Source organism: Telopea speciosissima, chromosome 11, assembly GCF_018873765.1.
Source record: "Telopea speciosissima isolate NSW1024214 ecotype Mountain lineage chromosome 11, Tspe_v1, whole genome shotgun sequence".
NCBI classification, from domain to species: domain Eukaryota; kingdom Viridiplantae; phylum Streptophyta; class Magnoliopsida; order Proteales; family Proteaceae; genus Telopea; species Telopea speciosissima.
The window spans coordinates 13609225-13637076 of record NC_057926.1 but is presented as its reverse complement, the minus strand read 5'-3'; the positions used below and the strand labels follow the sequence as shown (position 1 = coordinate 13637076).

General features: G+C 39.3%; 1 pseudogene; it reads left to right on the top strand.

Moving 5' to 3' along the window:
• Positions 1 to 20708: 20708 nt before the first annotated feature.
• Positions 20709 to 24572, top strand: LOC122646285 (annotated as a pseudogene).
• Positions 24573 to 27852: the final 3280 nt, after the last annotated feature.

The following is a 27852-nucleotide window of genomic DNA, read 5'->3' as shown; positions in this document are numbered from 1 at the left end:
TACCTCGCAGGGCTGTTAGATGGATGAAGACCTCCTTTCTGTGATTCCTCGAGTTGTTTCAGAGGTTGACAATGTTGTGCTCCTTGTGTTACCATCTTTGGAGGAAGTCAAGGGGGCAGTCTTTTCCGTATCTTGTGAGAGTACGCCAGGCCCTGATGGCTTCTCTGGTTATTTCTTCATAGCATACTGGGATGTGGTAGGTGAGGATGTTTGGGCTGCTGTCCAGGACTTTTTTGCAGGGTGCGAGCTGCTCAGGAGTTTTACCTTTGCTAACTTGGTGCTTATTCCAAAGAAGGAAAACCCTGAGGTAATGGCTGATCTCCGCCCTATAAGTCTTTGTAATTTTGCTTATAAGATTATTGCCAAGATTTTTGCAACCAGGCTGGCAGGTATCCTCCCGTCTGTCATTGCAGAGGAGCAAGGGGCGTTTGTGCAGGGAAGAAGTATTCATGGTTCCATCTCTATTGTTCAAGAGGCTGCACAGGATAGCAAAAGGAAAACTAGAGGGGGCAATGTAATCTTGAAGCTTGACATGGTGAAGGCCTATGATCGCTTGGAATGGGTCTTCCTATGGCAGCTGATCTCTAAGTTTGGCTTTTGTGATGCCTGGATCAGCTTAATCAAGAAGATGGTGGTTAATTGCTGGTTCTCAACAGTGTTGGGGGGCAAACAAGCGGGTTTCTTTAAATCGACTAGAGGGGTGAGACAAGGTGACCCCCCCCTCTCGCCGGCCCTGTTCATCATTGCAGAAGAGGTTCTTAGCAGGGGTAATCGAAACCTATTTGTAGAGGGGCATGCTACTCACTACATGCTGCCTAGAGGGTGCCCAGAGGTTTCTCACTACATGCTATCCGTCTGTTAATTTTGGTTTCTAGTTTCTAAATCCCTGTTCAAGTATATTATCTAAATTTTTGAGTTACTAATCTGGTTTTGGGTTTTATTTTATCTGGGTTTTGGTAATGCTAACGGTGGGATTATTCCATTTCTCTAAGTCTGGTCATTAGATTACATGTCCAACTTTGATGGTTTGTTCTCCTTGACAAATAGACCATTTAACCAAGGGTTTAACCAGATCAAATCTGTCTTTAATGAGTTATTATTGGGTTTTTGTCTCTTGCTGGTTTAGTTCCTACCTTCCTGCGATTCTAGTTTACATGAGGTTTTCTAAGCCCTAGTCTTCAGGTGGCTTAGAATTCCCCATTACTCAATTCTATAAGAAAGTTGGCCTGCCAACTCCAATATGAGTATATGAGTATTGCTTTTGATGGAACACCCACAGAATGAGGGGAAAAGTAGTGTCTGATACTAGTTTACATGAGATTTTTGAAACCCTAGTCTTTAGGTGGCTTAAAATTTCCCATTACTCAGATTCTATAAGAAAGTTGGCCTGCCAACTCCAATATGAGTATATACGTCCACCACTTGAACCATTAGAAGAACCAGAGATTAGGAGTGGCGATAGGTTGGGTTAGTGATGTTGAGTAGTACACACCAAGGATAGGTGTTGGTCTCTCTATGGTTACCCTCCTGGTACGCGTGGTCGTGGTGGCCGTAGAGGGGGAGCTCGAGCTCATTCCGTAACGACTGAGACTGATGCCCCACAGGATGACTCCACCTTTATGGATGCAGTGGTTCGCAGGGTTGTGTCACAGTTGAGCACATCTTCTACATCTAGTGTGGCTGGCTCCTCAGCTTTACAGGTCTCCACCTCAGCTTCTACTGCCACCCAGTCTTGGGTCCAAGTCATTGACTTTGGTGCCACGGACCACATGCTCTGGTAAGGATAAGGTTAGGGTAGCTGATGACTCCCTTTCCTCTATATCTGGTAAGGGTAATATCCCTATGACATAATCTATTTCCCTCACTTCTGTTCTTTATGTCCCTAGCCTTACACTGAATCTTTTATCTGTGAGTCATCTGACTAAATCTCTAAACTGTTGTGTCACATTTTTTCCTTCTCACTGTCTTTTTCAGGATTTGGTGACGAAGAGGATTATTGGTAGTGGATGTGAGGAGCAAGGCCTCTATTTTTTTTATCTTTTTTGCCCACAGCTCATTCCTATGTGTGTGGCCGTAATGATAGTAGTTCTGTGGATTCTGTTATGTTATGGCATCGTCGTCTTGGCCATCCATCTTTTGTTGTCATGAGGAAACAATTGCCTCACTTATTTTCTTCCGTTGCCCCTTTTCATGTTTTTCAATGTGAGCCATGTATGTTTGCCAACATTGTCGGTCTTCATATCCTTATCATGGTAATAGAACTGTTACTCCTTTTCATATTATGCATATTGATGTTTGGGCCATGGTTCGAGAACTCGCGCTATCTCGCCAAGTTTCTCGGTTTCGTGAAGCCCCGAGACGAGATGCCATACGTATTATAAAACTACACTTTCTCGGCGAGATCTCAGTATCGTCTCGCTCCAGCCAAATGATTCAAATTTTGAATTTATTGTCCAGTTTTTTTTAGGTTTAAAAATTCAATATCTCGCCGAGATCTCGGTATCGGGTAAGAACCATGGTGTTTTACCCATTTTAATGCCCATTTTACCCATGTGCCCCTTTTATTAAAAGAGGCTTACGGACAGAACTCGGAAATCTCGCTAGTTCTGTCCATAGCTCTCTAAACAAAGGGGAAAACATCCCTCTCCCTCAAATTTCTTCCTATTTCTTTCAAATGATTGCATTGTTTCAAGTGAGATTCAAGTGTTAAAGTGAAGATTCAACTCCAACAATCCAAGAATCATCACCTATTTGTAGGATTTCAAAGGTATTTTCTAGTTTTCCCCAAATCTATGTTTTTCAAAACAATTTTTGTAATCCTTGTTAGATCATGTGGTTTTGATATATGTTAAACATCTTTGGCCGATCTATCACTTGATGGAGTCGGATTTATTTTTCAGTTATTAAAATTTTTATTATAATTTCTGGAAAAATAAATGATTTATTTGAAACAAAAATTGAAAAAAATAGGATGAGTAGCAATTGTTTGAAAATGATTTTCATATATGTTAAACAACTTGGGATGCTCTACAGCCCCATGGATCAATTTTTTATTTTCACCCATTAAAATATTTATTTTATTTTTTGGATTTAATAAATATATTATAAAAATTAAAAATATATATATAATATTAAGGAAAAATACTTGTTGCTTATGGAAAATTATGTACAACATATGTACATAATGTTCAACTTCAAATGGTGTCAAATACATCATTACATTATATTTTTCTTATACTTTAAGGTATAAATATTTTTTTTAAAAATTCAAAATATTATTTTTAATTAAGAAATAAATATTAGGGTTAGGGGATAAATAAGAGATAGTTATTTCATGGTTCTAGTAACTTGACATTACGTTTAAGAGTTATGAATAGCATACTTTAAGTCTTGAATACCTTACTTCAAGTTATCCATGGTTATTAATACATGCTTTTTTATGTAACAGTGTAAAATATAAGACATTTTGCACACAATGTCTGATATAGCATGGCAACATGGAGTCCCCATGTCCGCAGACAAAAAGAAGTCCAAATGCAATTATTGTGGGAAGTTGCTATCTGGAGGAGCCACCAGGTTAAAGCAACATTTGTCTGGTATAGGCAAGGATGTTGCCTCATGCCCAAATGTTTCTAGCCAAGTGAAAGTGGCAATGGCACAACACTTGAAAGGAGGAAGAATAAAGAAAGTTAAGAGAGAAAGAATGCAACAAGAGTTTGATGAGGCAGTACTAGAGAGGATTGGTGTAGAGGTCCGTGGCGGAGATGATACTGACATTAGGCCTCCACCTGGTGAGTTTCAATCAGAGGCTGAATGGAGAATTTACCAGCAGACTTTGGCTGAGAGTAGACAAAGTTTTCATTTTGAGAATATAAGAGCATATGAGCAAGCAAGAGGAGCTGGTGGATCTGGCTCAGCTGCACCAGTGCAAGAAGATGAGAGGAGGAAAAGCACTGGGACAAGAAATATACCACGACCCCCAACCCGACCACGAGTACAAGCTCCAGATCCCATTTTTTAGCAGGATCCCACAATTGTTAGGCAACAAGATGCCTACCAGCCAACCATCCCACAAATGTTTGGTGGTAAACAAGAGGAAGCATGAAAAGCCTTCAGCAAGTTCATGCTTTACCATGGATTCTAGCCAATGTAGCACAAGGAACATACTATAATGCATTCCTTGATGCTGCAGGGAGGGCTGGTCCAAGATGGAAGGGACTTTCACCACATGAATTATACAATGTATATTTGCCTCAGGAGGTACTGGAGTTGAAAGATTACATTGATGGTTTGAAGCCAATGTAGGAGACATATAGGATTACTCTTATGGTTGATGGTTGGACTGGACCTACTAGACTGTCCATCATAAATTTATGGTGAGTTGCAATGGAAAAACTGTATTCTTGAAGTCTATCGATGCATCAAAGAATGTATAGGATGCATCATACTTGTATAAGGAATTGAAGCAAGTGGTGGAGGAGGTAGGACTAATGAACGTTATCCAAATTGTGACGGATAACGGTTCCAACTTTAAACAGGCTAGAGAAGAGTAAGAGGATCCGGCTCTTTTGGACCCCATGTGCAGCCCATTCTATTGATTTAATGCTGAAGGACATGGGAAAAAAGACTTTGGTGGCAGGTGTGGTAAATAGGGCAAAACAAGTAACAACTTTTGTGTACAACCATGGTTAGGCTTTAGCCTTGTTGAGGGAGAAATGCAATGGAGATTTAGTGAGGCCTAGTGTCACTCGATTTGCCACCAATTACATTGCATTGAAGAACTTTCAGATGAAGGTGATAGGTCTGAGGTCTATGTTTGCAAGTGAACAATGGTTTGGTTGGCAAGGTTCTAAGTCAGAAGAAGCAAAAGCAACACAACAAACCATTGCAAGTGATGGATTTTAGAAGGACTTGGGGAAAGTGGTTGCCATATTAGAGCCAGTGGTGGCAATACTGAGGATGGTTGATACAGAGAAGAAGCCTACCTTGGCTCATATTAATGCTGCCATCCAAAAAATGAAGGAAATGGTTAGAGCTGCTATACCTCGAAGTGCAAAGTCCTACACTAACATCATTGATGAGCGGTGGGAGAAGCACTTGAGTCATCCATTGCATAAAGCTGGTGAGTTAAACGTACTTTACACTTTAAATGTTATAACTTTTTTACATTTACATATTCAAAACCCAAAGACATTAAGTCACTAACAAATCATATTTGTGGTGCATACTTTACCAGCATACTATTTGAATCCAAAGTATCAGTACTCCCATGATCTTGGGCTAGACATAGAATTGTTAGAGGCAGTTCAAGCTGTTATTGAGAAGTTGGAGCCCACTCCAAAGACACAATCTGCCTGCAATGATGAGGTGAGAGTATGGGACTTTGGTACTTTGGTAGTTAGTTTATGAATGTAATTACTAATTAGGAAATACTAATGCCTCAAATTGAAAATAGATTAAATACTTCAGAGAGGCCTCAACAAGTTTCGGTCGACAAGCTGCAGTGGAAGGTAGACAAAAGTCAGACTGTAGAATTGGATCGATATAGCAATGCGAGGAGACACGGACGATTTAACGTGGTTCGGTGAAACACCTACATCCACAGACAGAACACTGAAGTTTCATTCATACAACAAAACTCATACACCCAAACTCTTAAATACAAAACACTTCACAACGGTCATATTCCTTCTTAAGGAATAAACCTCAACAGATATATCCCAACGGATATATCCCAACCAACAGCATTCAATACTCCCCCTCAAGTTGGGGCGAAGATATCAATAGAGCCCAACTTGGCTAAAATGGAATAAAAGTGATCTTTTGATGTAGCTTTGGTAAATATGTCCGCCAGCTGAGTTGTACTTTGAACATAGGAAGTTTCAATAATCTTGTTCTGAACTTTTTCCCGGATGAAATAACAGTCGACTTCTATGTGCTTGGTTCGTTCATGGAAGACAGGATTTGAGGCGATGTGCATTGCAGCTTGGTTATCACAAAATAATTTAATCGGAGTCTTTAGCTCCATGCCGAGATCTTGAAGGAGATATTTTAGCCATATCAATTAACTGGTTGTAGATGCCATTGAACGGTATTCAGCTTCTGCACTAGATCGAGCCACCACGTTTTGTTTTTTGCTTTTTCAGGTGACAAGATTTCCTCCTACGAAAGTACAAAATCCTGTAGTAGACTTTCTATCAGTTGGATTTCCGGCCCAGTCAGCATCTGAGTATCCAAGGATATTGTTATCATTGTTTTTCTTCATCCAAATCCCCCTTCCAGGAGAGGATTTTAGGAAACTCAAAATTCTGTTTACAGCTTCCATGTGACCCTTTTTTGGAGCATGCATGTATTGACTTACAAGACCAACCACATAGGCAATATCAGGTCTAGTGATAGTAAAGTAAATTAATCTTCCAACTAACCTTTGAAACTGACCAATATCTTCAAGGGGATCACCATCATTCATTCAAATTTTGGATTGGTGATCAATAGGAGTACAAACAGGTTTAACTCCTAATTTTCCAGTTTCTTTTAATAAGTCAAGAACATATTTTCTTTGAGAAATGAAGAGACCCTTTTTGGAATAAGCAACTTCAATTCCAAGGAAATACTTCATTTTTCCAAGATCTTTGATATCGAACTTCTTTCTCAAGTACATTTTTAGATTTGAAATGCTATTTTCATCATTTCCAGTGACAACAATGTCGTCAACATAGATTAGGACAACTGTGATTCCTGAAGAGCTTCTTTTTGAAAACATGGATGAATCAGCAGCACTTCTTTTAAATCCATTACTTGTTAGGGCCAAGCTTAATTTAGCATACCAGGCTCTAGGCGATTGTTTAAGCCCATATATAGCCTTTTTCAATTTACAAACAATATCCGATCTGAGCTCTTGGGGATGTCCTGGAGGAAGCTCCATATAGACCTCTTCCTCTAGGTCTCCATGTAAAAAGGCATTTTTCACATCCATTTGCATTAAGGGCCATCCATTGTTCACAGCTATAGACATTAGGACCCTAATAGTATTCATTTTCGCTACTGGAGCGAAGGTTTCCTTATAATCCACTCTATATGTTTGAGTGAAGCCTCTAGCAACAAGCCTAGCCTTGTACCTTTCTATGGTACCATCACTGTTATATTTAATTTTATAGACCCACTTGCATCCTACAGTCTTCTTTCCTTTGGGAATTTTTACAATTTCCCATGTGTTATTTTTATCTAGAGCTTGAAGCTCTTCTTGCATTGCTTTCCTCCACTTGGGATGAGAATTGGCCTCAGAAAACTTAGTAGGCTCCTTATTACTCTCAATGGTGGTAAGGAAAGCAACATGATCAGAGGAAATTTGGTTGTACCCAACATAGTCTTGAATGGGAAAGGAGACTGTGTGATACGTGTAGAAATCTTGAAGTCTAGAGGGAGGTCTAGAAATACGGGTTGACCGACGAACTTCTTGAGTTTTGGAGTTCTCCTGGGTTTCTTGAGGAGGATTGACCTCAATGGTGTCAAGATGACTATGCTCTTGTATATGTTCTTGTGCAACAATAGGTAAAGGAGTAAGATCATAGTTAAGGTCATTTAGATTCTCCTCCTGACTCCTACTGTAAGGATCCTTAAAGTAGGAGTCATTTTCCACAAAATGAACATGATGAGACATATATAACGTATGACGAAGAGGGTCATAGCACTTGTATCCCTTTTTTGTAGAGGAATATCCAAGGAACACACATTTGGTAGCATGAGGGTCTAATTTGCCACACCCTTCCTTATAGACATAGCAAGGACACCCAAAAACACGAAGATGTTCTAAATTACATGTTTTTCCCAAGATCTCCATTGGAGATTTGTAAGTTAGAACACGACTGGGTATCCTATTGATTAAATGGCATGCAGTTAACACAGCATCAGATCAATATTCTTTTGGCATATTTCTTTGAAATAATAGGGATCGGGTGACTTCAAGCAAATGGCAATTTTTTCTTTCTACAATACCATTTTACTGGGGAGTCCCAACACAAGTGGTTTGATGTATAATTCCTATTTCTTTTGTGTAGTCACTAAAAAGATGATTGATATATTCAGTACCATTATCAGTTCGAAGAACCTTTATGTGAGCACTAAATTGGTTAAGGATCATACAAGTAAATTCCTTGAAAATGATCAAGGCTTCATATTTATGTTTTAGCAAATAAATCCAGGTAGCACGAGATTTATCATCAATGAAGGTAATAAAGTATTTAAACCCATCTCGTGATTCTACCGGGGCGGGTCCCCATAAGTCAGAATGTAGTAGGTCAAACAAGGCATCCGATTTATGAAAAGATTGAGTAAAGGGAAGTTTAGTTTGTTTAGCAAAACGGCAAATGTCACAACTATGAGAATTAAAACCATTTAAAGGAAATAAAAGGTTCAAGATTTTATCTGAAGGATGTCTAGTTCGAAGATGCCAAAGCTTGCAATCTTTTTGCTCTTTTGATCTAGCCTGAAGAGCATGAGTGGGTTGTTCCAAGAGGTATAGGCCATGTTGAAGGTATCCGTCACCAATCTTCCTCCCCGTGATCCGGTCCTGAAAAATGACCTTATTTGGAGAGAAAATAACATTGCAATTCAAGGAGTTAGTAAGCTTACTAACAGATAACAAATTTGAAGGAAAGGATGGTAGAAATAATGCTTCTGTGTCAGAAGAAAAAATTTTAGTGTACCCTTTTCCTTGAATAGGGATAATAGATCCATTAGCCACAGTCATAGATTGTTTTGAGGGAATTTTTTCAAGTTGTGAACTGCAATTACTATTGCCTGTCATGTGGTCTGTGGCTCCTGAATCGACAACCCATGAATTAGAATTATTTGAAGTAAAATGAGCATAAGGTTTACCATTTTCACGAGCTAATGAGGAATGAGAGGCTATGGAAGGAACACTGGTGGGAGTGCTAGCCGATGGCTGCTGGATAAGCTGTTGCAGAAGTTGAGTCAGAAGCTCAACCGAACTTGGGGTGTTACATGCTGCAGTTTGAGCCATATTTTTTTCTCCATTGATCCGCACAGGTCAAAGATGTGGATGCAAGACCCAACATCTGTCTTTGGTATGCCTCGTTCCTTTGCAATGATCACATTTGAAGAGGGGTCGGTTCCCACGACCTCTTCCTCGGCCTCTTGAACTATTGAAATTTCTCCTTTCATTTCCTTGTTTGTGTTCGGTTACCCCAGTATTGGCAATTAAAGCACTGTTTTCATGAGCACTATCGGAGATATGAGAAGGGAGATTCATAACTTGTTTCCGGATTTCTTCTTGTTGAATAATAGCACAGACATTTTCAAGAGTGGGAAACTCAGTACTCATAAGAATCTGACTGCGAAGTTGTTCATACTCTGGTTTAAGACATGCAAGCAGTTGAAAGATTTTATCCTGCTCCTCTTGAGTCTGTAAAACCTTTAAATCTGTAGTGGGAGTTCGATAAATACGCAGTTCTTCCCATTTTCGTTTTAACAAGCCAAAGAGATCAATAAAGGACATATCACCTTGTGTAATCAGGGATATTTCTTGTTTTATTTGAAAAATCCTAGAGGCATTATTTTGCTGACCATACATGGATTTTATTGAATCCCATAAAACTTTAGCATTGTCAGCATATATGAAGATTTCAGACACAGTAGGTTCCATGGAATTTAGAATCCAAGACATGATCATTTGATCATTTGCTTGCCAATCATCAAACTTGGGATCGTTGGCAGCAACGGGAGCTATTTTCCCATTAACATAACCAATTTTACCTCGACCACATAAGGCCAAGGAAGCTGCCCGTGACCATGGTAGATAATTCAAGCCATTCAAAAGAATAGAGGTGAGCTTGATACCTGTATTGGTTTCATGTCCGGAAGAATCGGCCATTTGAAAGAAAAAACTGAGGCAAAATTGAAAAAAAGCTCGTCCCAGTTCCACGCTCTTGAACTCGTTCCAGAAAAACAACTTGGTGGAAGGGCAATCTTTGTCTCTTGCACCAAAGGAAAGTTCTCTATTATAGTGTTAGTTCCAAACATAAAGAAGCAAAAGAAAGAAGGAGCTCAAGAGTGCAGCTGTTAAGAAAGTCAAGACACGTTAGAGGTGAGTTCCAATAAATTAATAAATGGGAAGTAAGTTCCCAAGTCATTAACAAAGAACTTGACCTTTGAATTTGAAAAAATTCTGAATAGCTCCTTCAACGTAAGAACCTGATTTTTGAATTTGAAAAATTCTGAATACCTCCTTTAACGTTTTGCAGTTAGAAGCACAAATGAATAAATAATTCTTCAGCAGAAGTGACTCAGTTGCAGGAGGAAATTCCAGTGATTTATAGATACTACTCTGATACCATGTAGAATTGGATCAATATAGCAATGCGAGGAGACACGGACGATTTAACGTGGTTCGGTGAAACACCTACATCCACGGACAGAACACTGAAGTTTCATTCATACAACAAAACTCATACACCCAAACTCTTAAATACAAAACACTTCACAACGGTCATATTCCTTCTTAAGGAATAAACCTCAACGGATATATCCCAACCAACAGCATTCAATAAGACCCTAGTAGATGGCATGATATTACATTTATGAATTATAATTTTATCTCTTTAGAATGTACATATTCTTACTATTCTATATTTGTAATGCAACCGACTGGTGGGTGCTCTATGGTACAAGTTCACCCAACCTAAGGAAGGTAGCAGTGAGAGTGTTCTCACAAACTTGTTCATCCTCTGGATGTGAGCGCAACTGGAGTACATTCTCATTGATACATTCAAAGAGGCGGAACAGGTTGGGTAGCGAACGACTGGAGCAGCTTGTGTATGTGCACTACAATATGAGATTAAGGATGAGACACATACGTGAAGGAATTGAGGCCAATGATAAAGAACCCATTGAACATTTTCTAGTAGGACTCTGACGACGATGAGGATCCCCTATTCCAGTGGGTGAGGGATCGTGGTACACCCGATATGGATCAGCCTGGGGGTAGGCTCGACCCCACCATTGCGTTTGTAACCGGTACTGATGTTGATGAATATATGTCGTCGTATGAGGGGCGTGCACATGCAGAGTCACCGAAACCTTTTGAGCCTGCTTTAGGAAGTCCTACTGATGATGATGATGGTGGTGATGATGATAGTGGTGATGGTGGTGATGGTGATGGTAGTAATGGTGGTGGTGGTTGGTGGTGGCATGCAGAGTGGTGGTTATTATGATGATCGTTATGAGGGGATGCGCGAGTAGTACCAGTATGAAGTGGGAACGCAGGAGGTCCCTGTGCGTTTCACAGGTGAGTCTCAGTTTACGCATGCCACTCAAGATCAAGACCATGGTGGCCACCCTAAAACATACAACAGAAAGAAGGGTCGCAAACACTCACATCAGTCACATGCTCAGGATGATGACAGCAGTATGAACACAATGCTTGCAAGTTTCGGAAGCATAAGTATAGATACTACTAGTGATCATCAGCCATGGCATTCATCTCAGCATCATCATGGCTATGACTATGGCCAGGAGAGCACCAGTTCAGAATATAGTGGCTATGGTCAGTATGGGTAGTCAGCAGCTGAGTATGACAGTCAAAGCTCTGGGTCAGGTTTTGGGTACATATTCCCAGTCCCAAACCAGTCATACATGCCTCAAACTCAATACGACAGTAGCAGTGGATCTTACACCTCATACCAATAGCCTCCCATGTACCCTAAGATAGGAAGATTGCTATTTGTTAATGACAACACTTATATGGAGGCTGTGTCACACTATGCGCAACACTTTTGCAATTCTAAGACATGGGAATTCTTTGTGGAGCAATACGGGGATGAATTTGTTGCTCGATCACATTTTATGTAACAAATTCAGAGAACATTGATGTAATGTATTTTTTATTTGAATATTTTGATTGCTAATTTGCTATGTTTTACTAAATTATGTGTAGAGTAGGTTGTTTTAGTCCGACTCGTCGCCTACCAACCGATGGTCCAAAGTGAAACTCATTTTTGGACTTGTTTTTTGGGAAATTTGGGCATGCCATTGTGTTTAAATGGCCTGAAATAGGCTGAATACCAAGTTTCAGACCCAAAATGTGTAAAACCCACCAAGTTGGGGGTCCAAGTAAAAAAAAAAAAAATGCAGCATCTCGGCGAGATCTCGACTCTTCTCGGTTTCTGGCTGGGCCGAGATGCCACCGAGACCTGAGTTTTAGAACCTTGATTTGGGGTCCTTCCCCTACTACTTTATTTGGTTATTGTTACTTTTTGTCATTTGTTGATGATTTTTCACGTGCCACATGGACTGTTCTTCTAAAGCATAAGAGTGATGTTTGTGATGCCTTTCAGAAATTTTATCAAATGATTCTTACTCAATTTGAGATTCGCATCAAAATTATTCGATCTGATAAAGGGGGGGAGTACATGTTTGGTGGCCTTCAAACCTTCTTTACTACTCATGGCATTATCCATCAGCTAGCGTGTGTTGACATGCCCCAACAAAATGGGGTTGCTGAGAGGAAAATCGCCACCTACTAGAGGTCACCCGTAGTCTCTTGTTTGGCATGCATGTCCCCAAGACCTTCTAGTCTGCGGCTCTTCTCACTACCTCCTTTCTCATCAATCGCATTCCTACCAAGCTTCTTAATTTCAAATCTCCCTTGGACATCTTATCTCCCAAGGCCTCTGCTTTTTCTCTTCCCCCTAGAGTCTTTGGCTGTGTTGTTATGTGCATGTTAACAAATCTGCTCGCACTAAACTTGACCCCAAAGCTCTCAAGTATCTCTTCCTTGAGTACTCTTCTACTACCAAGGGGTACAAGTGTTTTCACCTTTCTTCCCGCCGATGTATCATTTCCGAGGATATTACCTTTCTTGAGTCTGTCCCTTTCTTTGTCCCTTCTCAGCATCCTCTTCAGGGGGAGGATTGTGGGAGTGAACATGCTACTGATGATTTCTTCCTTTCTCCTCTACCTACATCCCCTTTTATGCTTGACATTGGAAAACACAGGACTATAGATGTGGTTGAGGTTGATGATCAACCAAGGGGGAATACAGATTTGGTTGTTGAAAATGGTTCTGGTAAGGAGAAGGATTACCACATTATATACAAAAAAGGTGAAGGCTTACATAATACAGGAAAGAAGACCTACCAAGAGTCCTCTTCAGATCCAGATCCACATCCTGAGATTCATTCTTCTCAGTCAGGTGACATTCCTTCTTCTCCATCTGATTTGGACCTTCCTATTGCTATTAGGAAAGGGAAAAGAACTTGTACTAATCCTATATCCCAATGTGTTTCCTATAATGCAATTTCTCCTACAGGTCTTGCCTTTATTACTGCTCTCTCTACTGCTTCCATTCCCAAGAATGTCATTGGTGCTATGTCTGACCCAAAATGGAGACAAGCCATATCTGAGGAGATGATGGCACTTGAGAAGAATGGTACTTGGCAACTTGTGGACCTTCCCGGGGGACGTATCCCAGTTGGATGCAGATGGGTCTACACAATCAAGTATAAATCTAATGGCAGTATTGAAAGATACAAAGCAAGGTTGGTGGCCAAGGGGTACAATCAAGTCTATGGAATTGACTACCAGGAGACATTTGCCCCTGTGGCCAAGCATAACTCAATAAGAGTTCTTTTATCTTTGGCTGCCAATAGAGATTAGCCTTTATATCAGTTGGATGTAAAGAATGCCTTCCTTCTTGGTGACTTGGAAGAGGAAGTGTACATGCAAACTCCACCAGGCTTCAAGATGCCTTCAGCTAAAGGGAAAGTGTGTCTCCTTAAGAAGGCTCTATATGGTCTCAAACAGTCACCAAAGGCATGGTTTGAGCGCTTCAGACAGGCTATTCTGAAGAATGGATATTTTCAGAGCCAAGCTGATCACTCTCTCTTTACCAAGCGGAGTAATGGTACTATCACAACTCTCATTGTCTATGTTGATGAATCGTGGTCACAGGAGATGATACAGCTGAGATAGGTAAATTGAAGAGCTACTTGGCACAGCAATTTGAGATCAAAGATCTGGGTCCCTTGATACTTCTTAGGAATAGAAGTATCAAGGACCAAGAAAGGAATCAACATATGTCAGAGGAGGTTTATTCTTGACTTGTTAACAGAGATAGGTTGTAAACCAGTAAGCTCTCCTATTGAGCAGAACCACAAACTAGGAGAGGATTATGGTCCTTCTCTTGTTGATGCGGAGAAGTATCAAAGGCTAGTGGGGAAGCTTATCTATCTCTCTATGACTCGACCAGATATCTCTTATGTAGTGGGAGTTGTCAGCCAATTCATGCATGCTCCCAAGAGTGGCCATTTGGATGCTGTGTATCGCATTCTAAGATATTTGAAGTCCTCTCCAGGGAAAGGATTGTTGTATGCAAAGCACAACCACTTGAGAGTGGAAGGTTTCACAGATGCCGATTAGGCTGATTCCTTTACAGACAGGAGATCTACCTCCGGCTATGGTACCTTTGTGGGAAGTAACTTAGTCACATGGAGGAGTAAGAAACAGCATGTTGTGGCCAGATCTAGTGTCGTGGCAGAATTTAGAGCTATGGCACATGGAGTGTGTGAACTCATCTGGCTAAAAAGACTTGTTCAGGAACTGGGATTTGACACTGAATGACCCATGAGGCTGTACTGTGACAACAAGGCTGCCATCAGTATTGCTCACAACCCTGTTCAACATGACCGGACTAAGCACATTGAGGTTGATAGGCATTTCATCAAGGAGAAGATATTTGTACTCCTTTTGTGAAGACTAGTGATCAGTTGGCAGATATCTTCACCAAGGCTCTTGGCTCTCCTCAATTTAGTTCTCTCCTAAGCAAACTGGGAATGCATGATATATATTCTCCAGCTTGAGGGGGAGTGTTAGAAGTCATGTAATAGGGGTAGTTTAGGAACTAATCCCATTACTAGTTGCCTTATTGTGTAATTATGTTTTCTTCTTTATTTCTCTTGTACCTCCCTAGGGAGGTGGATGTAATTCTCTTTATTATGTTTGTAGTAACATAGGTATATGGAGAGACTCGATTACAACCTAAAATATTCTCTTCTCTCTTCTCTCTTCTCTTGCAATCTTCTTCCTCCTCCAACTTCTTCCTTCTCTCTTACTTACCTTCTCAACCTAAAATCTAACTCTACTCTCACCTCTTGATTAATAATCGACTGAGCATTTGGATTTGGCTCAAGCCTCTCTGCCTGTATAAACTGCTTCTATTAGATTTTGTCTCATCGCAAGTCTATGCTTGTATTGGTACTTAGGATTCAGATAGTGTGCTGAAAACAACGCAAAGTACTATAATAAGAAACTAAATGACAAACTGACAAATTGACAAGTTGAATTGAGGTGAATAAAGTAACGACTTACCAGTCTTATGTAGTGGTTGCATGAGCTGCCTCTCCCATTGATCCCTGCTAATCGAAATGAATCTTATGTTACCCCGTCTGTGCACTGCCTCTACCTGCACCTTCATCATGTCAATAACTGCACCTTCTTCTATGAGTCCACCATTCTCTACATGGTGATGATCGGGTGTAAGATCTTTACGACCTTCTTGAGGTCATCCCAAAACTTGTCACTAGTAATGGTGGCCTGGGCTGCCCAACCTCCACGAGAACTAGACCCCTCCCAGTCAATCGAATCCTTTGAAGCATACATGGACCTAAGTCCAGACTTCTTTGTCTCGAAGCTGTTCAGAGTAATCCAATTTGTTGCAAATTGTATCAGCCCTGGCCTCACCAAGTCACCACCATACTTGCTCCTCAAACAATTGCAGGGCAAATCCATGATTGTAGACGAAGGTGGTCACTTGTCTTGCCCTCTCTACCACCTCTTTCACAATCTTCAAATTCCCCATGTCCTTCAACATGAGATCAATGTAGTGGGCTGCACATGGAGTCCAGAAGAGTCGGTACCTAGGATTGTTGATCAATTTTTTCCTTCCCTTCTTAAAATTACTCCGATTATCAACTTGTAAATGTATTGTGCATCCTTCTTTTCCTTGGATGCATCAACTGACTGGAGGAACATGGTCCTCTCATCACAGATACCATGAAGTTGATGGATTGTCTAGTGGGTCCAATCCAACCATCACACATCACGGTCACTCCATAATGCTCCCACATCGGCTTCAGCCCCTCAATACACTCCACCTCTGTCTTGTAGTGGGGCAAGTAAACATTATACATCTCATATGCCATGGCCCCCTTCACTCCTGGACCAGCCCTACCTATCTCATCTAACATGTTCTGATAGTGTGGCTCTGTAGTGGTATTGGCTGGAATATTGTGGTAGAAAGCCCACTTGGAGAAAGCAATCCCCACTTTTTCCTTACACTAGCCCACATCTGTTTCAATTTCTTTTGTTTTTGTTCCTGTCTTGGAAAGAGGGTAGTATCATACTAAAGGACCTCAACAGATTGGTCACAGGATAGGGGTGGGGGTGGGGGCCATAGAGTTGGGGTTGGGGCCCTTACACTCCGGCTCCTCCTGAATGGAATCTCTTCCTCTCTATGTCTCAACCTCCTCCTCATCCAGTGTATTTGTGGCTCTAGCTCTTCTCTAGCTTGGAAAGAGGGAAGTATCCTACTACAGGATCTCAACAGCTTGGTCAAGGGATAGGGGTGGGGGTGGGGGCCGTGGAGCTGGGGTTGGGGCCCTCACACTCCGGCTCCTCCTAAATGGAATCTCTTGCTCTCTGTGTCTCAACCTCCTCCTCATCCAGTGTATCTATGGCTCTAGCTCTTCTCTAGCTTGTCTAGATGAGTCAACTCCCCTGGCCATCTGTATCAATCTCTCCCAGTTCATCCTAAAGGTGTCTTTGCTCTCTAACCTTGCCCCCCTCAGTTGTGCAGCCTTTGCCGGTGTTTCTACATCATCCTAATCTGGCTCCTCACTGTCATAATCCCCCTCCCATAACTCAGGGATTTCTCTAGACATGCATCATCAAACTCATCCTTGGCTGCCCTCTTCTTCCTACTAGCTTCTACCCCGTCCCTCAGATGCATTGCCATAGCCTTCTTTATCTCACTTGGCACACTAGGTCAGCCTGTGACATTCCTGTCACCAGCAGCAAGATGCCACTTCAGTCTTGTGGATCCACCTCCCCCAATTCTCTTCTTACAATAAATGCACTCAGATTTCTTCCTGTCAGCTGAAAGGCGTCTCCCATGCAGCCATGCAATGTTCCCTCTGTCTTGGCTAGCCATTATGGAGCACTAGTTGGTACACTGTTGCAGTGTTGCAACAAGAACACAAAGAATATTAGCATGTATACTTCAAATATGGTTCCTAAACAACAAAGTATATTCTAAATTTCCCTCTTATTGTGATATTTTTTGCCTTTTAAAAAAATGTATTTTTAAATTATTTTAATAACTACTAATTCTTTAATTACCATCAATTAGTTAAAGAGCATGACATCACTACTCAAATTTGCGTAAAAATTTAAATTTTTTAAAAACTAAAATAGAATATTATTATTTTTAAAAAATTTTTTTTTGCATTTCTTCAATTATTGTTGAAAAAAAATAATAATAATAATAACAGTATAAGAATTCCGACACTGTCACATATTTCCATCCATCATATATAATCCTTATTTTTTTTCAAAAATTGGTTGTGGGAAAATTCATTTTTTTAAATAGAAAATTAAAAAAAATAATTCAACAACCCAAAAAATAATCCGACTCTGTGGAGTCGTAGATCGGGCCATTCTATCTAACATATAAGAACTTGAAACAATTCTACCATGTTACTAGTATATTCAGAAAATTTGAATTTGGGAAAAAATTGGTATTATCTTCAACCTTCAAGCACCAAACCCACTGTCTAGCATGGTTGATTATGAAGGAGAATGCAAGAAAGAGGTGTTTGATAAACTATTGTGGCAAAAAACTACAATTATTTGGCAAAATGAGCTCCTTGAAGCATAGTTGTCAAGGCGGTGGAGGGTTGGTGAAGCGCTTAGGTGACAAGGCGCCCGCCTAGGCGACCAGGGCTCCCAAGTGTTATTTTTTATTTCTCCTCTTTTCTAACATTATTTAGTATACTACAATATGTACCTTATATCATCAAATATCAACATTAAGCCACAACAAGTCATAAAAAATCAACATTAAGTCACATCAAGTCATCAAAAATCAATATTAAGCCACATCAAGTCATCAAAAAGCAGCATAGAGATAGAAGACAACAAAGCTGAAGAAGCAAGCTATTGGAAGTTTGAAACTATTAAAACATACACTTGGTTTATATGTTCTTGGAATTGGTCATTTTTAGGCATACCTAGTCTCACATTTGATTTATACTGTTCTTAGAAAATATGATCTTATCAATAAGTAATTTACCTACTCTTGATTTAGGGAAATGTTTTTGTTCTCTAACAAATTTGATTGATCAAATGATTTTATTTTTACATGAGACTTTTTGTATTCGGTAGAGTACAAAACCAGCTTTCCAACAAATCCAAGATTACTTAAATCTGATTTATATTGAAGGAGTTATGTTCTGGTCAAACCTTATTTGGTGTGTGCGAATGCTGTCAAAATCACTTGAATGAAAATATTTTTTTTTAAATATCAAAACAAATGAATATTTTACTGCACTTTTGGTTTTTAGCAATGTTTTAAAATTTTTAAATTTGAGAAAAACCCCGGCATTAGAAAATTGAAAATTTCACCTATCGCCAAAAATCAAGTTTTTGTTCTTGAACTGGAGGGGCTGACTTTTTATCCTTTTGAAATTTTATTTTTTAACTATTTTTATTGGATTCAAATTGGGGGGGGGGGGGTAATTTGTTTATTTATGAATAATATCTTAAGTAACATTTACTTAAATGATATTTGGCAAGAAGGCGACAGCCGCCTAGGCACCTAGAAATCCGCCTGGACGCCTAGGCAGTGCCTTGACAACTATTGCTTGAAGTCAAAACCTACGAAAGCAATGGCCTCTCTGTTGAAACTTGTGGAAATATGTAAGTTATGATCGAGTTAGGTGAATATAAAGGTGTGGTCCAACCAGGTTTCAGTCTAAACTAAGGTTTCGGTTGAAACCTGGTCGAAACATGTTGAAACCGATCAAAACCATTTACATTTTGGTATGGATCCATGGTTTCGTATCGGAAAGCTGCAAAACTGAATATATCTCGGTTGAAACTTCTAGTTTGAGATTTATAACCATGGTTGTGTGGAGAGCCAATCAGCAAAAACTTCCCGGAAAATTCAAATTAGCTGAAACATGCAAGGAAAGTTGAAACAGGTTGACAGGAAAAGGTTTGAGAATGCAAATGAAGACCAGACCAACAGATCCAGGTGAGGATTGGGGGGGGGGGGTGGGAACAGAGAGGATGATCGTCTGAACTCAAGACAAAGGCATCATAAATTGAGGGATCTATAATGGATCTGCCAGATCGGTCAAATTAACTCGGGATTCTAGTAGCATCTATGGCCCAAACCATGGCCCACACAAGAGATAATCCTTATACCAGAATCTAATACAAAACAGAACGAGGCCCAGGTCGAAAATCAGTTAGCCTGGTTCTTTCTCTTCCTACGGTAGCCTTGTATCACATCAAAGTATCCTAAGGGTGCTTCAGGGTAAGGATTTATTTAGAAATGCCATGGTTATACGGATATTTTCAGTTACTCTGACACTGATTGGGCTGGTGTTGATGGTGGTTGGAGGTCGACTATGGTATTGTACGTTTGTTGGAGCCTTGGAGGTAATCTTGTTACATGAAGGAGTAAGAAACAAATTACAGTGGCTCGGTCTAGTGTTGAAGCTATGTATAGGGCCATGACTCGCACTGCAGCTGAGTTAATGTGGTTGAAATCTCTTCTTCGAAAACTTGGTTTTCCTGTTGACAAGCCTATGGATATGTATTGTGAAAATCAAATTGCTGTCTACGTTAATAGTAATCCAGTCTTTCATGATAGCTACACCATTGGTTAGATCTAGTATTCTACTTGATGATATGTTTTTCAAGGTTTTGTCTCAGGTTTTTTTTCAAGGGTGTTCCAAACTGGGCATAGATGATATTTATGCTCCAGCTTGAGGGGGGTGTTAATTAGGTCTACCGCAAGCTAAGCCGCTAAGGGGTGTTTTAGTCCCATATTTATTGATTATTGGCTTGTGTGTGATTATATCTACTTTAGTCTGTCCTTGATTGTGATTACATGCTTTATAATTTATAAATTATAAATAAGACTTGGAAGTCAGGGTATTGGTATTCTGATTCGTACCACGAACTCTTTTGTTCTCTCCCTTCTTTTCTTTCCTTCTCATCTTTTTCTCCTCCTCCTTCATACATGTACAGGTACTTATTACTTGTTCTTGATATTATTATACAAAAGGATGGATCGGTGCATGTACTTGGAACTGATTTTATTGTGTTTGTACTAGATGAATTAGTTTTGAAAAAAAGACTAATCAACTATTTGTATGAGAAGTGCATAGTATCATGACCATCCCATTGAGATTGACCTCTATTTTACAGTTGAACCAGAAAGTCCAAACAGATCTAATAATCTAGCTCTCTTGTCCTGACATCGTCTGGCAGTCAACTTCATCAGGACAAGCAACCACTTTACGCTCATTTTTACTCATCAATATTTTCTTAGGTTATATTTCTTTATCCTAATTGGCATTTTTTTTTTTTATGCAATTTCTCATTAATTCCATCTTAACTGCAGTAACAAACTCTACAGTTTTCAAAGTGAAGGAATCCATGATTGTGTTCTCCGTGAAGCCTCTTTTCAGCATTCTCCTGGTCACTCTATCCCTATTGATTGCAGTGATTGTTTCCTTCATCTCCATTTTCTGAAAGATCACTTGCACGGAATCCTCTACTGTATGTTTACTGTTTTCTGTTTTCTTTTCTTTTCGAGAAAATTAAATTTTTGTGTCAACAATTTGATGTGTAATTGATGTCTTAATAAAACAGGTCTAATTCCAACGGTGAAAAGCAGGATATATGGAGTGTTCAAAGGGCACTAGAGTGGAGACCCTGCAAATGGTGGATGGAAGGGGGTTCGACTGGTTAGTCCCATAGTTTCATGATTTCAAGCAGAGAGGTTCATTTTTCTGTTTTTTAACCTGAATTCTTCTTAACTGATTTCATTTCAGACAATTGCGTTGGTTTTTGTTGAAATGCTGCAGCGCTGCCGGCGGAGAGTAATGGATATATCAGAGTGGATTGTTATGGGGGCCTCAATCAAATGAGACGTGATGTGAGTTTTTTTGAGCTCTCCTTAGTTGAGATTTCTGGGCAGATGTTGGTTATATTCCACAGTTATGTTTGTTATTTATTTTGTGTTATACATGTTTTATTGTGAATGGTATTCTGGTGACTGCAGTTCTGTGATGGTGTCGGTATTGCTCGTTTGTTGAATGCTACTCTGATTTTGCCAAAATTTGAAGTGGCTGCATATTGGAATGAGTCAAGGTATTTAGTATTTTGTTTTTTAAAATAGCGCATTGGGCCTAATATTTTCAATTTGTACATTTATCTATGTTTGTATCGCTTAACTCACAGAAGAGTATCAAATGTCAAACAAATTATGGTCAAATCTTTTAAATACTTGGTCTCAGTGAGGACCAAAATATTCTAAATCAGGGCAAAAATTGGAAACTATTTCCTGGCCACAGCTTCAGAACTCTATTTAGTGTTCAGGAAAATTCATAATCTTCCCTCAAGTATGCATGCAATTAATTACTCATACCCCTCTATGAAACACTTCTGCACCACTGTACCCAAATACGTAAATTTACACAACACTTTCTCTGCTTCTTTTTCTTAAATTCTCACGTCCTGTCCTAACATAAAACTTCCAATCCCCCTGTCCTGAACAAAATTGTAAATAGAATTGGGCCTAGATATAAAGTTAACATTTGACAAGCTGACTCATCTAGTCACATCATCCCATTCCCACAATTTTGGCATTGCATAAGCCCCACTCAGTTCAATAGGCACATAGTTATGGCCGTTAGAATTGTTTCCATATCCAATGCCCGAATCCTTTTTATTGTGAATCCTCCCTTCAAACCGACGATGAGAGTAACCTACCAGGAGAGGAAATGTTGAAACTTAAAGACGAGTGGGGATAAATTATTGTGTTACTTCAGAAATTTGGGTACAACTGTGGAGAATTATTGCGTAGAGGAGTATCGGTAATTATAAGAATACTTTGGTGGACACATCAAAATTTTCCCTTGGTGTTATTATCCTAACCATGTGTCTCAGATCCTTTTCATGCCTTTTGAAGGCATTAGCAAGCATGAGTAGTAAACCATCTTTAGCAGATGATCCTTTACCCTTGGATTGCGTAATCTGAGATTTTTCTGACCTAACCAGACCTATTGTTTGGATGTGGTTAGTATGATCAGGCTTTAGATTGGGCCATTAGTTGAGAAAATGCAAGCCCCCTTAGGATCTACCCCAACCTGACTCAAACATGAAAGTTACTTGGGATTTGGCAGTTAAAGTGTGTGTTCAAATTCAAGGACAGTTTGGTTGAACTTGGTTTTGCTATACTTTGTGGGATAGAGCTCTAATTCATGGCTATAAGTGTACTTTGATTTTTTTAACTTCTGTCATTAAGATTTTTATAGAGCTATAAACTATTTGTGTCAACCTAGTGGTTTTGCAGATGTATTTGTTGTTGACTACTTCATTCAGCAGATGGATGGTTTTGTAAAAGTTGATATAGAGTTGCCAGCAGAGATAGCATTGAGAGAACCATTTCGAGTGGACTGCAGCAAACGCAAAGGTCATTTTGATTATATTGAAAGTGTTCTTCCTTCACTCAGGGAGCACCATTATATTTCAATCACACCTGCAATGAACCAAAGAAGTGATAGGTACAATATGTTTTTTTTTTTTTTTTTTTTTTTTTAAATCCCATTACATTTGAACCAGTTTATACTCTCCTGCTCAGTCAATAATGGTTTCATCACCAACGCTATCATCAGGGCCTTAATCCAACTGTTCGTGATCTGCTATCTATGAACCTTCTCACCTGAATTCCCTTTTCCCTTTATATCGGAACTGCTGAGGTTCTTTAAAATGTCCAAATAGTTAGTAGTTCATGAAGAAAAAGGTGGAGGGAGAGGTTACTGTTCTTCCTTTCTCCTTTTCCCTTTCCCTCTCTGCAGGAAATGGAAAAAAAAAGAACTTGTAATTCACTAATTCTGTTTGGGTTTGTAGCTTACTTTTAGTCCCTTTGTGTCATTTATATCTCACTTTTTTCTTTTTACTACCAGTTGTGCTCTTTAATTTTTTTCCTGCATATACTTTGTTGCCTGAAGAGCTCAAAGGCAATTTTCTTCGACATGCTCTTATTAGTTTTTTTCATTTATTTTTTTTTTGGGGAGGGGGGGGTGGTTGTTGCTTGGGAACTTCCAGAGTGCTTTTGATGAGGGCTTCCTTATTTTTCATTTTTTTTTCTGTGGCTCAGTCTGCGCCGCTCAGGCCGCTACGGGCAGCGCACCGTAGAGGATCTGGATCCATATTTCTATACATCCATTCCATTCACTGTTCTTGGTTGCACGGATCTGCCATACGTCTTTTATTAATTTTGAGTTTTCTAAACTAGATGCAGTTATTGCTCTTTCTCTGCTTTTCTTTCCTTTTTTCCTCTCCCTTTTCTATTAAGGTGACTATCGTTAGATGTTTTTTCGATCCTTTGAAAGCAACTGGTCACCATCAAAGAAGGGGAAACAAAATTAAAGGAAAGAAGAAGATATGTTTGCACTTTGTGCAACTGCTAATGTTGCTCATTCATTTGTGCTTCTTTTTTATAGGTATCCATTGTATGCAAAGGCTGGGCGCTGCCAAGCTTGTTACAAGGCTTTACGCCTTTCCAGAATCCTGGAGAAGAAAAGCTCTGAGCTTTTGGATACCATACCCAAGCCCTTTCTTTCCCTTCACTTGCGGTTCGAACCGGACATGGTTGCTTACAGTCAGTGTGAGTATGCAGGTCTTTCCCATGCCTCAGTAGAGGCCATTGAGGCTGCACGGGGTGATCGAAAACCATGGACAGGGGATGCGGCTCGTGTTTGGAGAAACCGAGGGAAGTGCCCACTTACCTCAAATGAGACAGCTCTTATTCTCCAAGCATTATCCATTCCAACAAACACAACTGTTTATCTGGCTGCTGGGGATGGTCTGATGGAAATTGAAGGTTTGACAAATGTTTATACCAATGTGTACACGAAATCCACCCTCCTCAAAGGTGAGGATTTCACAAGCATGCATGGGAATACAAAAGCTGCATTGGATTATTACGTGTCAATCAACAGTGATTCGTACATGGCAACATATTTCGGTAACATGGATAAGATGGTTGGTGCTATGAGAGCATCTCAAGGATTGTTCAAAACTCTGTTCTTGAGCAGGAGGGCTTTTGCGGAGTTCACTTCAAAGGGGCTGAAAGGAGAAGAGTTATCACAAGCCCTTTGGAGAGTTCACAGAGATGACTTTATGGTGGGGAGAGGTTCTTCCTTGCCTGATTGTTTTTGCGAGTTCAAATTGTAACTGGCACCATAACGTTTCATTTGAAACTTTACCTGCCATCTAAAGTAAGATTTTTAGTTTAATTCACTTCTCTTCTTTTTTCTTTACTTGCAAGTTGAAGCTTGAAAGAGCTTTACAGTCCCAGGTTCTCTAACAAGAGTGGCCAAGCATACTGTCACTCCAACAATTGGTATAATGGAGAGTAGGTAATAGGAGTAATATTTCCATATCGCATAATCCCTGGATTTCCTTTACACAGAACCTAAGATTCCTTTTTCCTAGTTGGCTAATCTATTATATACACATGTGAATGACTTTATCTCCAATGGTGTTTGTACAATCTTTATTTCTAGGCGATGTTGCTACTGCCATTCTTTGTAGTTTGTATCACTCTTGCGTCTTATAATCTAAATGATTGGTGCTACTCATTTAGTAAGACATGGAGTTTCAACAACTACTCAATCTTATCCCAACTAAATGGGGTTGGCTACATGGATCTTTGCCCTACAATTAGCTCTATTCGAGATCATATTTGATACAAAGAAATACAAGTAGGATTCAGGACTTAATATGTTAGGTAGGACCATAGGAGTAGGACGACCCATAGTTAGTAAATATGCATATTATACATGTATTATATGCGTATTTGAACGTTTTGATGAAAAAATACCGTATTACGTATAATACTTTAGAGTTGAAAAAATACATGCATTTTAAGGGTCGCCGTATGATACTCAAATGAAATGCGTATAATACGTTTACATATATATTAAAAAAAAAAAAACTAAACTCTATCTTAACCGTTAAACCAATTCCTTATACTAGCCGTTAGATTAAAAAAAACCTAAAATCTACCAAACCCTCGTCTCTTCTCCAGCGGAAAACCAAACCTCTAGCGGCTGGTTCCCCTTCTCCATTCCTATCTCTTCTTCCTCTTCTTGCGTTCTGCCGGCGATTGCGGCGGTGGTTCTTCCATTCGTCAAGCCGGCGATGGCAGCGGTGCACTTGAAGCGACAATTCTTAAGGTATTTTTTTGAAACCTTTTCCCCTCCATTCTATAAATGAAAATCGCAGGGAAGGCTTAGAAATTGAAGCCCAACCGAACCTTTTCCCCTGTATTGTTAAGGTGTTTACAACAACACAAGGCAACTCATTCGATTTTTTTCAAGAAACCCAACCAAACGAAACATATACAATCTGTGAGAACTCAGCTTTTCTTAGCAAAAAACTCCATTGTTATAGTTCTGAACCATCCGTTCTTTCTGTTTTTGACGGTCAAAGAGATAGACTCTAGGATTTATTAAAGTCCAAAACCCAGGAAGCATGAAATAAACTCAGATTTAGTTAATATTTAATAACAATACTCAATTCAGCAGCAGAACCGAAACCTGAAATTAGAAATTGAAAATAGAATCTGAAACTAGAGAAGAAATTAGAAAGAATGTGTTTGGATTATAAGCCTTGCTTCGTACCACATTTTACATTGTAACCTTTTATGTCCAACCAGGTAGCCTTAATGATGCAGGTATGAAAATATTCATTTTAATTCCTCTCACATTACTGTTCCAATATTTGTTTCATTGTTGCTCAGATAACTAATATAAGATCAAAGTACTTTTAAGCTTGAAATGCATCTTAATTGTCACAGAGAAAATAAATATAAACTCAAGAAATTTTCAACGCCTAATGCATCAGCAATCAGTTACTACTTAAGCTCATAAGTTGGTTAAGTCATACTCATACTTTGCTTCCCAACCATTTCATCAATCAACTCCATGTAGATAACACTAATCAAACTATATATTTAGGCACATCAGTAAATGCTATTATTGTGTTTATTAGGTGTACATGTCTGTTGCATAGTGAATATATGCCTGTATTTTTGCTCTCGGATTTTTACAGAATAGACATATTATACACGTATTAAACATGTATCGTATTATTGCTGTAGCGTATTATTGCGTCAGATTTTTTGAAAAGTATTATTGTCGTATAGTCCGTTTATCCGTATGTATCCGTTCCTGTATTAATGCCGTTCCTGAACTTACTAACTATGGGATGGCCACAACTAATCTGACCCAAAAGTTGCTGATTTTTAAGGGAAGAGCAAGACAGAGAGTAGAGGTGTGGACCGGCTCAACTCAGATGTTCAATTGGTCAGAGCATCACACAGAGCACCCATGGCCCTGATAGTATTTTATATCTTGTTTGACATTAAATCCTCTTTTTTTTTTTCTAATTTTAACTGGGTCTATATTAAAAAAAAACCCAAGACATGTTATTCACATTGCTCACATTTTAGTGCAACAAGCTAGACGTAATCTCATAAATGGTGATGTAACTGACAATTTAAACATCTTGTTTTTATAATATTTTTCTCCTTTTTCATCAAAAAATTCCTTACAATCATAGTTGAAGTGATACTCAGAGATTTGTCTTACGTTTCGCTAAAGGTTCTATGCACGGTCCTGTCCTCCCTCTCACAATAGAAGGTCAAAATGACACAACACCACCCCTATTTGACAATTTGTAACCCGGACCCTGTCATTGCACCATGCATGAAAACCTCTCCCTAAACAATAAATAAATGTTGTGAGGGTTTCTTATCCTTGTCTTCAATATTCATCTGGAGATTACACCCTCCTATCACATGGTAGATATGGGGACTAAGATCTATGTCCATAGAGGATTGTATAACTATTTTAATCAAATTTTAAACCAAATGAAGGAAGAAAGTGACTAAAATTAAGTTGAAAGTATTATATAATTACCAAAAAAAAAATGGTATATCATAATGATATCATTGAGTGGTATTCTCATATTTTCTTCTAACCATGAATGCACTTTTAAGACACTTTCTACATATCATTGAGTGGTATTCTCATAGTTAAAGGAATTAGTGTAGGAATTAATTTATTAATTCTCTAATTTTGTGTCCCACATGACCATAACTTAGTGGCAAGAAATATCTCAAATTAGAATTAGATTTAATTAAGAAAACCTAATCTTGCTAACCAAGGGAATAGAGTCCTAATCTAGTTTGCACACCTTGATGGGAGGGTGCGTTATAGACTTTATAAATAGGACTTTAGGTCATCCTTCTGTCTCAAGCGTTTTATATCGACATTGCAGTCACTGAGAAATATTGTGGGAGATGAAGAGGGAGAAACTTAGAAGATCCATTTGTTTGTTCTTGTTGCAGTGATTCGAAGGCAAACGTCGCAATGACCAGTGGGAGTTAAGATATCGTCGCAGCACGTTGGTGAACGGTATGCATCTTCTCTCTTATGTTTGTGATTCTTGAATGCATTGGCAAGATCCTTA